Raw genomic sequence first — 9112 nt, 5'->3', positions numbered from 1 at the left:
ACTTCTGAGCCGGGGGGGGGAAGACTCTGAAGCGAGGCCCGGCAGCCCGGAGGCCTCGCTTAGGAGCCAAGGGGGGGAGATCGAGCCGGGGGGGTGGAGGAGATGGGGGGAACCGGCAGGATGGGGGGGAAATTACCTCCTCCTCCTGCTTCCTCCGCTTCCTGATAGGTGTGGAGCTCCCCCCCTCCCACCTTGTATGATCTATATTTTTCTACCAAAAGGTGTTCGGCTGCAATGCATTCCCTATCAAACCAGGACATGGAATTGTGAAAGGAGGTATGACCTCTGCTAATATCTTTGTATATCAAAAAATTCTGCAAAAGTTTAATCAAATCTTTATGCGCCTCTAATGCCACTTCTACTGTGTCAGCAATTATTAAGGAGATAATGATATTGCATACAGGGCTCAGAAACAAGCAACTCTAACAAAGAGTTCAGAAGTTTTGTGGACCACTTTACATGTGAGGCCCTTATTTCAGTAGAGACTAGTAGTAAGGATTAATGATCTACATATACATTTTGACCAGAGAGTTTTAAAACCCAGGGCTAGTGGCAAATGGTCAGTTTCAACACAACTCACAACCTGGAAACTCAACGCTGAGCTAAACAAGTCATATGAGAGCATAAAATAGTCAATTGTGGAAGCCCTGGAATTAGATAAAAACATAAATACCCCAAAATGATCTCCCACAGTCCCCCCATTTAAAAGGACTAAGTCAAGTCTGTGAGTCATGTGCCTAAGGCAAAGCCCTGAGAAACTGCAGCCATGATCCTTTCAATGCCTGATAGGAAGAGGGTGGGCTTCATCAACCTCTGGGGGGAAAGCATGGAAAAGGGAGTAACTAGCCTCACTGTTTTGACCTATTCATACATTAAAATCTCCTGCTATCACAACAGAGGCTTCTGGATACAAAAGCATTATTTATAGACTCTTCAAGTTTGGACCATTGTTCTTTTACCAGTAATTGCTGACACTGGGGAGGAAGATAAACATTAATAATCAAACACAGCCTTGATTTAAATTTAAGAATCAATTCTTGTGCATAAGAGGGCAATAACTCAAGATTGATAACTGATGTCCACAACTTGATAGACACACAAATACCCAGACGACCTCTGCATCTGTCTCCCCTTTGACACTAGGAATCGCTTTACGTGAGTATGTAGCAAAGCCATTCATAACCAGTTCTTCTTGAGACCAAGTTTCCTGGAATAGGATGACATCAAATTTAGTAACATATTCAACAAAAGAGATGTCATTAATTTTACTGGGCCACCCTGCAATATTTCAAGAGAGCAACTTAATAGAGGAGTTTTCTTGGTTCACAGGTAGTCAAAGAGGGGATTTAGAGGCAGACCTCTGGGATAAGCTGTTTGTTTCTATGTTCTTTGTGAAAGTAGCTGTATACCGATCTTTGTAAGGATCTCTCCGCATCAGATGATGATGAAGAAGAAGAATTGGTTTTATACCCTGCCCTTCACTACCCGAAGGAGTCTCAGAGTGGCTTACAATTGCTTTCCCTTCCTCTCCCCACAATAGACACCCTGTGAGGTAGGTGGGGCTGAGAGAGTTTTGAGAGAATTGTGACTGACCCAAGGTCACCCAGCTAGCTTCATGAGCAGTGGGGAATCAAACCCAGTTCTACAGCTTAGAGTCCACTGCTCTTAACCACTACACCAAGCTGGCTCTTATGTTGCCTCTTCTGAGGACATTGTAAGGAGAGGGGCCCAAGATGCCACCTGATTAGCAGCAGCTGCTGGCACTGCTCTTGATTTTTAAAAATTCAGTTTCTTTTGTTTATTTGTAACTCATGGTCATTGCTATTTTATCATCCTCTCAACCACTATGACAAGATCTAAAAAACACTGCAGGAGGAGCCCGGATACTCAGGTGCAAACAAAGGCTTCTAAACAACTTCAAATCAATGAACTGCTTAACCCATTAAGCACTGCAAGTGATAAGCATGTTGCTTCAACTACTCCTATTTCAAATAGATTCTCTGTTCTGCAGGAGTCTTTTATTGTTGATTCTCCATTAGCATCTACGTCTGACAAGGACTTGGACAATTGTCATGAGGATTTGCTTGAAAATAAAGCAGAAAACTGGGAAACATTTCTTCCAATAATCAGTTGGACTTACAACAACTGCAAGATAATCCCTTGAAGTTTATTGCAAACCAGTGTCTTCTAACTGCTCACACAGCTGTTTCAATTTTTAAGCAGTTGGCTAATATTAATTTTAAAACTCCTGAGTTGTCTAAGAGGCGTATGCCTGACATGAAAAGCAAGGACAGTTGGAAGAAGACTTCCATAACAAGCTGCTCTTCAAGGTCAGATAGCAACAGATATTGTGAATGGTTTTTACAAATTAATCAAGTTATGCTAAAAACTGCTTCTAACAAAATAAATAAAGGCAAGTGGGAGTCACAAAAAACAATCAAACATTCTCTGAGCAAACTTTTGCAACTCATCCTCACTATATTGATCTAACTACTGCTGAATGGCCTGGTACTCCTACTTTTAAGAGAATTCAGTTAGTATTCAACCATTCCACTATACCACTCCTGCTTTTAAGAATGAGAGATTTTCTGGCTACCTTTCAAATATTTACTGTTAGAGTTTGAGATTTAGTCCCCCACCCACTGAATATAACTCATTTGTGCTCTGTTCAGGAGAAATGCTAAGAACTCTGAACTAAGTGTTGCTAATGAACTTGCATAACTCCTGCTGTTAATGATGCAATACCTGGTTTGCAAACGCCTCCTTTTCATATGTTGGACACCAGCTTTCTTGCTCTGCTGAGAAACCACTGGATAAACTGATAGCCAAATGGGAGAGAAGCTCTCCTCACTCCTTCCATAGGATGGAACAAAAGAACGTTACTCTGAGGCTTAATGCCATCAAGGAAACCTTATCAGCGTTGGCAGATTCACTGGTGTCCTTAATAACCCCTACAAGGAATGATCAAGTGGGGCCTAAAAAATCTGCTAATTCTATGGAAAAAGCCCCAAGAACTACCGAGGGAAAGCATACAACTGAAACTCCTGATCAAATTTCTAACACTGAGCCTGATAATAACAAAAACTTGGATGGAGATTCCCTCTATGACCATGAAGAGTTGAGTGAGCTGGCAGATAAGTGTATCTATATGGAAAAGATGGACTCTGAACATCTTTGGTCAGCTACCAGAATGACTAATAACACAGTTACAACAGCTGATTTCTTATCCATGGATGATGGTCTATTAATGGTCAGTGGCACACAACAATTGTCTGAGTTCCACCCCCTGTGTTTACCTCAGCTTGAAGAGGAGATCCCTACATTGCCTACTGATGTTTCACTGATATTTTTGAACAAAAGGAAAATATCATGCACGGAAGTAACAGAATCTGGATTGGAGAATTTATTTATGCACTTCTCCAGTCTGTTTTTGTTGCATTATTCATCTTCATAGTTTTCCAAATTAAAAGCTAAACAGATAAAGGTCTGGCCAATGACTAGATGGAAAACCTGTTCCAAGCAGGGGCTTGGATTCCATGACCTCCAAAGTCCCTTTTAGCTCTTCAACCTTATCATTATGTTGCTTCAATACTGGTATCAGATGTATGACATTTAACCAATACTTAAGACTCCACATTTTCTTAACAGTCTTAAGAGATCTATAATACTAATTAATACAATATTGATTCTGTAACAATCGGGACTCTAGGTAATCCCCAAACTCTTAAACTGAAATCTCTTCCAACTTTCCTCTTCATGGTGTTTGCTTTCTTTCTGTTCCCCTCCTTTCCCCTTCCTTCAGCAGACACAGCAGACTCTACTGTATGTCTCGTCTCCCATGTGTCTTTTTTCCATGTGGAACTCTCTTTCTTTAGACATTTAGACAAAAGCCTGGTCTCTCTCTTAAGAAACTGTTAATGATGCACTTCTTTTCTCTTGTGATCTCCTCTTGATGATGTTGTATTCCAACTCCTTTTTTAAGGCTTTTAACTCCATGTCAATCTGAAAGGTTCCTTTCACCTCATTCAGCAATCCTCTTCCTCTCTCAAAGGTGCCTTTACCTTTGACTCACGTTTTTTATTTACAGACCAGTCCTATGCATGTTTATTCAGAAGTCTCACAGAATTCAACAATATTGGCTCCTAGTAAGCTTGCATAAGATCATGGCCTTAGACTTTAAGTCTCCTAGCAGAGACTTGTTCAACTCGTTGGTGTACAGGACCTAGTTTGTGTACTTTAGAAGATTTAGCAAATAACAAAAGGCTGCTGCTGCCACTAAACAAGAAATAAAATTCCTGTACTTTCATTCATATTACTCATTCCCTCCCAAGTTTATATTATTTTAATTAATGAATTTTGTTCATCATACTTGACTGGGTACATTTCAGAAAGGACACTGAAGCCTGAGTTTGTTGTTTGTATCTTGAAAAATATCCAGTTATTTCCTTCAAAGTCTGAATTAATTATCTACAGTAATTGCATAAACTCCCTAGGATACTGTAGCACAATGGTAGTGGAGATGGGTCACTGAATGGTGCCATTAAATCCTTCAGTGTTTGATTTATGGAATTGTTTACCCCATTTTCTTTTGTTCAAACCTATTACTGTTAAGCAAAGATCTTTCACTGCCAAGTTTGTTTTTTGGTGGGGGGTGGTGGAGGAGATGGTATATTTTTATTACAAAACCATTACATAAAAACAGCTGCTGTGACTGATAAGACACAAAATAAAATAAAATACCATGTGCTAAATTCAATAAAACCATGCACTGCTTATAGAAACCGTTAGACTGAAAAGTAACACCGCAACAATATATTTAAATCTTACTGAACTACACCTACAGACACACAATCCACGCTACACACATTCAGTCATGACATGTATCTTTTTTATCTTGCCTCCTTAAAAGTGATATACGTGCTGTTTTATGAAGTGCAAAATCATCAAGTCTACTGAAGCACAGATCCCCCCCCCCCGCAGTATATTAACCACATCTGGAATGTTGTTCACTGTCCTGAGCCCTATGCATAGGGGAGGGTGGTCTACAAATTAATTAAATAAACAAACCTGCAATCCTGCTGCATAAACAGGTCATGAGAAAGCCAAAATCCAGCTGCTCCCAAATAGAGATGTAAAATTTCCAGAAATTTTGAAACCACAGAAGTAAACTGGGTTTTCCCCTAGGTACTTTTTTTTGGGGGGGGGGATTTGGGGGGAAATTGAAATATATGCAATACTTATTCTCCTATCAAACCTAAACTAACCCTAATCCCAACATGCATCATTTGTACTTCCTGAACATATAAAATTGCAACATTTCACAGATTTATTAACTTTACAAGTTATAAATGCCTTAGTTTTCTATAAGCAAAACTGCAATTATAACCAATATTTAAAATAAAATTGCAAGCCGATGCACCCTATGCTATTGTAGCTCATGAACCTTAATTTTTGAAATCTGGTAAGAGAAAACTCAATTCTTAATGGAACTTTCAGAGTTTTCCCCTTAGCCTTTGGTGCAGTTTCTGCTCTACCACCTTCTGATCTTTCTTCCCTCCAGCAAGGTGGGCAATAAGCTACTTATTACCCAACCTATGGGCATATGTGTCATCAACAAGGTCAACCACGTCAGGTCAAAAGGACAACAGAATGTATGCAACCAATGCTCCCTCTAAGCTGTGGAGTCCTGTGAGCAAAAATTCTTCTTTGGCCCCGGTCACATGGGCTGGAAAATGTGGGGGGGGGGAGCGTGGCTGTTTGCCCCGGAACAAAGTAACGTGCGGCAGCCCAATCAGACGTCCTGTCGAGGTCCCGTGGTTAGGCCGTTAGGTGCCGATCACACGGCTAGTCTGCAGCGCAGCAAAGAAGCAGCATGGCACGATCACACCGGCAATCGCGCCGCGCTGCTTCCGTGGCAAAAGGGATTTTTTTTTGTTTCGCCAAACTTTGTGCATGTGCATGATCGTTTGTGCGCATCCTGTGGAGACTTTAAAAAAAACACATTTGGTTTGCAACAGGACATGGGCGGGCGCCGGATGCCACGGGTTTCCAGTGGAAACGCGATCAGACACCCACCCTTGCCCCGCGTTTTCCGGAAACTAGTACATCGTATGTGATGGTTTTTTACCCTGCATCTTCGGCAACAAGCCACGGGTTAGCCACGGGTGCACTACGCTTCCCAGATGTTGCGGTGTGATCACGCCCAGAAAATCCACCTATCATCCGTGTCTTCAGCGTGGCAACTTCTCCGTGTGAGCCAGTAGCTCTGTGAGCTACTGGCATTAAAGTTGTGAGCAGGTGATTTGGCTACTGCATAAATTAGTTTGTTCTGGAGCCATCCATCCTGAGCTAAGACAGAAATGTGTGAGCTGGAGGCTAAAAAACTGTGAGCTAGCTCACACTAACTCAGCTTAGAGGGAACACTGTCCCCAACAGGTGAAAAGCAATGAAAGCCCTGCATGTTCCCCTCATAAGACTAGGTATCCTTCTAAGTACAGAAATGCATCTTGGATTTAAGAGCGATGTATGTCTACAGCATGTCCACACTGTTTTTGAAAGCATTTGACTCATTCTAAAAGAGAAAATATTTCATAGTTTTTGTAGCACTCCCCAATTTTCTTATTTTTCCATTGGAAAAACTGAAAAAAGTCCCTGGAAAAAACCTTGGGGTTTTGCCTTGAATTTTTCTGTTTTTTTCCCCTGGGCCTTCACATCTTTAGTCCCATATTTGTCCCACAGGAGAAAAATATTTGTTGTGCCAGCTTAGGAGGCATACTAAAAAGAGCTTTGCTTAATGAAAGGCATCAGTTTCAGTTTGGCCAGTTTGGTGTAGTGGTTAAGTGTGCGGACTCTAATCTGGGAGAACCGGGTTTGATTCCCCACTCCTCCACTTGCACCTACTGATGTGACCTTGGGTCAGTCACAAGTTCTGGCACTTGCTGTCCTTGAAAAAGAGCAGTTTGTGTCAGAGTTCTCTCAGTTCCACCCACCTCACAGGGTGTCTGTTGTGGGGAGGGGAAGGGAGAGGAGTTTGTAGGCCGCTCTGAGACTCCAAGTGAAGAGCGGGGTATAAATCCAATCTCCTCTTCTCTTCTTCTTCTTTATTAACTTTGTACCTCCAGGACACATGAATTTACTGAGAGCACAAGTTTCAACATGCAGGTTTGCACTCCCCCTCCTCATACAAAGATAAATCCATTCCCAGAACTCAAACGGATGGCAAAACACTTGTTCAAGTTACAGCTATAAGAAACCACACAGAACTTTGAATCAATGCCCCTCCCCAAAAGTACCCTGTGCATTATTTGGTAATTATTGGTCAGGAGGTGCCCCAAGGCAAAACACTTGTTCAAGTTACAGCTCCTTCTGACTATAAGAAACCACACAGAACTTTGAATCAATGCCCCTCCCCAAAAGTACCCTGTGCATTATTTGGTAATTATTGGTCAGGAGGTGCCCCAAGGCCTACTTGTTTGTTCAGGTTTGTTCAGACACCCTGTGAGGTAGGTGAGGCTGAGAGAGCTCTTTCGAGAACTGTTCTTGAGAGAATAGCTCTTGAGAGAACTTGTGACTGACCCAAGGTCACGCCAACAGCTGCATGCGGAGGAGTGGAGAATCAAACCTGGTTCTTCCATTCAGAGTCCGCGCTCAACCACTACACCAAACTGAATAAGATAGCAAGGCATCACAGGAAGAGAAGGATCTCATTTTCTTGGAAGTGATTCAGAAGAGTATATAGACAATCATTATAAAGGCAAAATGGAAGAAAGGAATATGCACAACTGGGATTTCCTCTTTTAAAAGCTCTTATACTATGCACCCAAATTGTTTTTTCAACCGAGGGTAGATACTGTACAATAGTTTTGCCACAGAGTTTCCGCTAATTCCTAGAGAGGCATGACATCACTTCCAGGTTTGCTGAGAAGTGACATCACACTGTCACTGACAGTTGCCGCCATATACCTCAGTCTCCCACTGTGCAAACAATGATCTACTGACAGCCTATTACTTGACCCAAACCCAATACTGTTAAACATGCCATGAAATCAAGAATGCCCATGTATAAGTAACAGACTACTGTTTATTGCATCATGCAGTCAGGACGGAGGACCAGTTGCTCCCAAGCCCTGCAAGAGACAGGATCTCAAACACACACATCATTTAGGAGTAGACACCCCTGTGCGACAAATCTTCAGAGAGATTGAACCCTTTCCTTCCCAACTGTGTCACATACTGTAGCCACAAGTTCATAACTACAGGAACTCAGAAGAGATATAGGATTTGGGAGGAATTATGAAGCAAATATGCACATCCAGTCATCACAGTGGGATAGAAAAACAGTGCCCAAAAGTCCATTGCATTTTCTGTGGTGAATAAAGGCCTCTATGTTATCTGGCATGATGGAATTTTCCAGAGTCTCTGGAAGACAAAAGCTTTTTCCTGTTAGCATGATCACCTGTAGTTTTTGCTATCAGGTGTTCTAATAAATCCATGATTTAAATGTTTGACAATTACTTGATAACACTTGACTCATATGTCAGCAATCAATTCATTAAGTTTTTTCAGTGTTAGTCAAATGTCAACACACGAACATGGATCCACAGTTGTGCTCATCAGCTATACTTTGTTGAGTGGATTTTTAATTCGATGAAAGACTGGAGATGGTAGTCTTTCCATGACATTGCTGTAAGCTTCAGAGACAAGCAGAAAGTTGTGAGACATCTTGTTCCTTTCTGAGTGATTTTCAAAGGCAGCCCCAACCCTATCACCATTCCGTGGGAGGTGGGAGGTGTTTGTCACTACGAAACAGACAACTTTGCACGGTGTTAAACCTTTCACCACAGCTAACACACACCCTTGTGCTTAGCCAGGCAGAAGTAAAAAGTATTATTAGTACTCTCACATGATAATATCCTCCCTCCCATAAAGTGACGTCACGGTTTTGCACCCTGATCACGATCCCACTCACCGCGTCACTCACGCTTACGACAACTTATAATTGCATACAAAAAAGCTTATTCTAGCCACTTCACCAAACAATGCCCCCCCCCACACCGCCCGTCTTACCGTCGCTTTGTTTACCCCGCCGATCTCTCCTCGATTACCCTTCCAG

The 9112-nt window shown here is 41.9% G+C and overlaps 1 protein-coding gene across 1 annotated transcript in view; it reads right to left on the bottom strand.

Annotated features, from left to right (window-relative positions):
* MFAP3 (microfibrillar associated protein 3) overlaps positions 1-9088 on the bottom strand; it is a 21678-nt gene extending 12590 nt beyond the window's left edge. Inside the window, exon 1 of the mRNA XM_015410172.1 lies at positions 9067-9088. The gene's annotated coding sequence lies outside the window, so the exon portion shown is untranslated. The remainder of the gene's footprint in view (positions 1-9066) is intronic.
* Between the last annotated feature and the right edge of the window lie 24 nt (positions 9089-9112).

This window comes from Gekko japonicus, unplaced genomic scaffold, assembly GCF_001447785.1.
Source record: "Gekko japonicus isolate JY-2015 unplaced genomic scaffold, Gekko_japonicus_V1.1 scaffold720, whole genome shotgun sequence".
Classification (NCBI taxonomy): Eukaryota; Metazoa; Chordata; class Lepidosauria; order Squamata; family Gekkonidae; genus Gekko; species Gekko japonicus.
Note: the sequence above shows the minus strand (reverse complement) of the source record. Positions and strands in the feature narration are given on the sequence as shown.